Source organism: Malus domestica, chromosome 14, assembly GCF_042453785.1.
Source record: "Malus domestica chromosome 14, GDT2T_hap1".
In the NCBI taxonomy this organism is placed as follows: Eukaryota; Viridiplantae; Streptophyta; class Magnoliopsida; order Rosales; family Rosaceae; genus Malus; species Malus domestica.
The window spans coordinates 8,749,421-8,754,726 of record NC_091674.1 but is presented as its reverse complement, the minus strand read 5'-3'; the positions used below and the strand labels follow the sequence as shown (position 1 = coordinate 8,754,726).

Here is a 5,306-nt window from a genome sequence, read left to right as displayed (position 1 = left end):
ACGTGTGAGTGATGGAAAAAATAGAACCAGAAAACGGACACTGCAACGCCGCGTCCGAATCCAAAAGTGAAAAATAGAACCAGGAAATGGATATTGCATTGCAGTGTTTGAATCCAAATGTACAAAGGAACATGTGGGAGGCATGTGAGTGATGAAAAAAACCAAACCAGTAAATGGACACTGCAACGCAATGTCTGAATCCAAATATAAAAAATAGAAGGGTAAAGTACAAAAAAACTACCTCAACTATTGGTCTCACGACACTTTCATACCTCATCTTTTTAAAATGACAATGTCATTCCTCATCTTACGAATTTGTGCCAATGTCATACCTCCGTCAGTTTTTCTGTTAGTTTCTTTGTTAAGTGCTAACATGGCTTAAATAAATTAATAAAAATAAATAAAAAAATTAATTAAATATTAAAAACTAAAAAATTAAAATCATTTAATATTTTTTTTACATGGGGACCCACCCCCTTTCCTCGTCCCGTCTTCCCCAAATTCGATCCACCCCCTTTATTCCCCATCCACTCCCTTTCTTCCTTCTCTCATCTGCAACCCCACCCACATTTCTCTCATCTACAACTCACACTTACCCTCCATTCTCTCCTTTTCATCGTCGACTGTATCCACCAACGACCATCACCTTCTTCCCCATTCTAACTGACGACATCGAAGTCGCCGATCGACGACACACCAACCTCACCCATTTCCGGGTACCCACTCCCTCCATTGATCTCCTCCCCTTCCTTTCCAAACTACCCACACGGGTTCAAATACTTCTGCGAATCCTTGACAGCCTTGTTGCCCCACGATTACCAAGTAATCGACTTCCTCATCGGGTTTGCAGAAGTTGAGGACCGCCTCTGCCACCTCCCTCTGCTCCCGCATCCCAACACCATCTTCAAGCCCAGCAAAATGCAATAGCAATCTCGCACCCACCACCGCTGCCGAGTCTCTTGTGAATACAACTTGGATTTTTTTTTTTTTTCTGGGAAAAATTGAATGGTTTTGCTTTGTTTGGTTGCTCGAAAATGTGGGAGAAAGGAAATGATTTTTTTTTTTTTGATATTTTGAAGGTTCCATTTTCTTAGAAAAGTGAGGTAAATTGGAAGATGGATTTTTGAACTTTTGTTAATGGTGTGTTCTCAGGATTGGTGGGTGCTTTGTTTTTTATGCATACTTGTAGGTTAGAAATAGAGAGAGCGACGGAGGAAGAGAAGAGAGGCACCTGGTGGGAATGGGAGTGGCTGGTTTGGGGTGGGATCTAGGTTTGGGTTAGGGGAAGACGACAACCTCGTCGGCCCCGACCTTGACAGCTCTCCCTCTCTCCCTTTCTCCTTGACAGCTTCGGAGACGGCAACGACGGCAGATCGGGGGTGGGCAATGGAGTGGGAGAGGGAAGCGGGTCGGAGCTTGCAGGTAGATCAGAGAAAGAAGGGCGAATGAAAAATCCAGGTGGGTTTGAGGGGTTCTAGGCACGACGAGAGAGAGAAGTGGGGAGGAAAGAGACTACGGTGGAGAGGAGAGGGAAATGCGAGAGAGAGAGGGGAGAGAAAGGGTGGTGGAGGAAGGTTGGGGGGGACCGGTGGGAAGGGGACAGGGGGGTCGGGTGGTAAAGGGTTTTGGGGATGCAGAGAAGAGAGAGAGGAGAAAGAGAGGAGAGAGAGATTTAATATAATTTTTTTTTAAATTTTTAAATTTTTAATTATTAAAAAATATATTTAATTATATTTTAATCCAGTTGGATTAGTGAGTGACCCCGTATCTAGCCACGTTAGCACTTAACAGAGAAACTAACAGAAAAAGTGACGGAGGTATGACATTGGCACAAATTCGTAAGATGAGGTATAACATTGTCATTTAAAAAAGATGAGGTATGAAAGTGTTGTGAGACCAATAGTTAAGGTAGTTTTTTGTACTTTATCCAAAATAGAATCAGGAAACAGACACTACATTGTAACTTTTTATTATTTTTCACAAAATCACCCCATATTTTATTTGTCTTATGAGGTGTCTCAATTTCTAAGGCAACCATTAGTAGTGCTTACTAAGCACTCTTAGGGTTTTGTAGCCGTTTTCGCATTCTCGTTTATTAATATTCTTATTATTTTATAATCTTGTTCGTTACGCACTCTGATATTCAACTCATCTTACCTACACAAAAGTGATAGGACTGAACCTATATATAATTATCACATGCTAAGTATTATCTCTTACCTTTATTAGAGGTTGTTGTACAAAAGAGGACTCGAGCATATTAATTCGAACATATATCTTTCTTATTGGTTTTGAGAGAAACTATATATGTATATGCTGGTATTCATGCATGTAACTTTGCACAAGCTTGAGTAAACCAAGCTAGCTTTCTCGGCATGGAACTATCTGCATATGTTCATAGGCAGTGGCGAAGCTACATAGGAGCGAGGAGGGGCGACCGCCTCTCTGTTCGTCAGAAAATAAGCCTAGGAGCGAGTCCTAAGCCCCTCTAGTTCGACCGGAATCTGGAAAACATGGTGTTGTTCCTGTTCATGCTGCTGCGCTGCTCCCTAGCCAGTGCGCAGGGGTTTTCTTTTTAAATTTTAAATCCAGGCCAAAACGACGTCGTTTTGGTCCTGGTAAAAAAAATATAATTTTTAAACTAAACGGCGTCGTTTTACTTGTTATATGAATATAAAAAATAATATTGCGGGGGACCACCCATCCAACCGGTTCCAGTTTCCCATTCATCCCCCCACCACACCTTCTTTTCCCAAAACGATAAAATCCCTTCACTTTTCAAAAGTGTGCCCAATCCCAGGCTCCTAGCAAGCCATCCAACCCTATTTCGTTGGCCTTCCATTCCAGCCGCCACGCCAGACTCCATATACCACGCCACCAGCCCCTTCACTTTGAGGTATATTTTTTATCTTCTGAAATATATATTATTTCAAACCCTAATTGATTGTTTTTATTTAGAATATAGGATAATATACTAATATGGTTATTGATTATTCATAATTGATATGAATTCTCTGGGTATTGACAAATGAAATTATTGTTTAGGGTGAAAATTGAATTATTGATTATTGATTGATTAATTGAATTATTGAATAATGTATATGATAATATATTGGTTAGTTGAATTGAATTTTTGTTTATTGAATAATTTTGTATAATTTTTGACATTTGATTAATTGAATTGTTAGTTTGATTAGTTATTAGTCATATTAGTGTAGTCTGTTCTAGGATTAAAAGTCTAAGATTTTTTTTCTTCCCATTATACAGTTACGTAATAGAACGATATTATAAGACATTAGTATCGTGAAACAATACTATAAGACCCTAGTGACGTCGAATGCTTGATTATCCACCTATTTATCGTGAAACAATTCGTAGACACTGTCTCCAAAATAAACCTTGCCAACCTAAATCCCATATCATCTGCATGCCAAGAAAATTTAGCAACAATCTATGTTTTATCACTCGTTGGTTTGCCATTTTTTTTAACTTTGCACTCTTCTTAGTTCGTCCCTCCCCTCGATAATTCCTGGCTTCGCCACTATTCATAGGTATAGTTTCGACTGTATCAGGTTAAGCATGCATTTGGAGTTGATCAACATATAGTAACTTGTGAATTAGTATTGCAGAATCGCTAAACTTAAATATGTTAATTAGGATTAGAGTTCATGTCATGCATTTGGTAATTTGCTTATGTATGTGGCTTAATATACTTATTCATTAATCATATGAAAGGCTTTATTTAACTATTGGCTAAAGTTATGTTTCCTCACCCAGCTTATACACCAAGAAGACAGAATGCATATTTATATTTTTATTTCACATGTTCATTGTTCTCCAAAGTTGTACTCATTCAAACGTTCTGTTATGACCATGTGCAATGGGTGTTGTTAAGTTAGTAATCTCAAGTGCTTTGATTGGGATTAAAGTTCTTGTCTTGCATATAGTGATTTCCTTATACTTGTGAATAGGCTTTTATCAAGGGGGTGAACTCCTTAAATAAAGGGTTGGAGCAATGCCTTGGAATCCAAGTAGGGGAATATGGCAGACCTTTATAGAGATTGATTATATTAAATGGAAAACTAATGAAAAGGGCTTGAAAACTTTGAATTTTAATGATAAGGACAAAATAAAAGGTAAAGTGAATAGTACCAAGATTGACTTTTTAGTGTAAAAATGTGGTTTTTCGTTAAAGTGAACAATACCGGGTGCTTTTCGTTAAAGTTCTCATTATTAAATTTCGTGGAAAGCTATATTATTATGGATCTTATTGGTTAATTAATGTGATTTGATGCTAATTGGATAAATGCTCCTTTTGGGTGTTTACTTGTTCTTGATTATGTAAACTATTGTTGAGATGTTATTTGTTGGGAATATATTGTGATATGTGTTAGAGATTAATTGAGATTATTTGTGAATCATTCATCATGTATCATGTGGTTGGAGCTTTCGGTGTGGAGAAATGAGTAATGGAATAAGGGTAATGAAAAGGATCTTTTGTATAGTTGAGCCAAACTTTTAGTAGGTACCAAGTCTCAGGCGAGCTCACATTGCACATAATCTTTAAGGGTAATTTGGGACAAGCGACGAAGGGTTTTGGCAAGATGACTAACAAAAGGGGAAATTTGGGATGATTGAGTTACAGGGGGTTAATTTGTATATTAGAACATTTGAACCACCACTGCAGAGGTAAAATGTACGGTATGGGACGTGTAGGTCCGCATGTTTTATTATATTAATTAACGGGTAGAGATGAAGAGTATTGCATTACAGTTATGCATTGTTACGGATAATAATGTGATATTTGGTTATGTGATTTCATGACACTTAATTTAGTATTGTCAATTTATTGTGGTAAGGTTATGTCCCTACTGAGCTTTGGAAGCTCCCCCCTCTATTGTTATGCAGGCTTACGAGTTAGACTGTCAAGAGGCTAGGCGGGATGAGATCGAATTAGATGTGAGGCTAGAATTTGTATTTATTTATTTTTAGCCTTGTAAAGAATTCTGGATTTCTTTTTATAAGAGGAATTATATTTTTCACTCATCGTTTGATCTTATCTTTATTTATTTATTTTTATTCACTCGCCGGATCTAGGTTCGAATTTCTTGCCGACCCCGGGTTCCAATTGCCTAACAAGAATTTCATGGCTCTTTGGCTCATTCTTACAGACCGTCTAATCATAAAAGATATTGCTAGAAGGACACCATGATTACATCCATGAATGAGTACGATTCTGAAGTTTATAAATCTGATCGAATTTTGACTCGAGAATACTTTTCTCATCCTTCCATGTTTCTAACTCG

The 5,306-nt window shown here is 37.8% G+C and overlaps 1 long non-coding RNA gene across 1 annotated transcript; it reads left to right on the top strand.

Annotated features, from left to right (window-relative positions):
- The first annotated feature begins 2,760 nt into the window (after positions 1-2,760).
- Positions 2,761-5,046, top strand: LOC139191387 (uncharacterized). The gene is made up of 2 exons (XR_011575428.1): positions 2,761-2,896; positions 4,909-5,046. It is a non-coding gene; the product is annotated as an uncharacterized lncRNA (long non-coding RNA).
- The last annotated feature ends 260 nt before the right edge of the window (positions 5,047-5,306 follow it).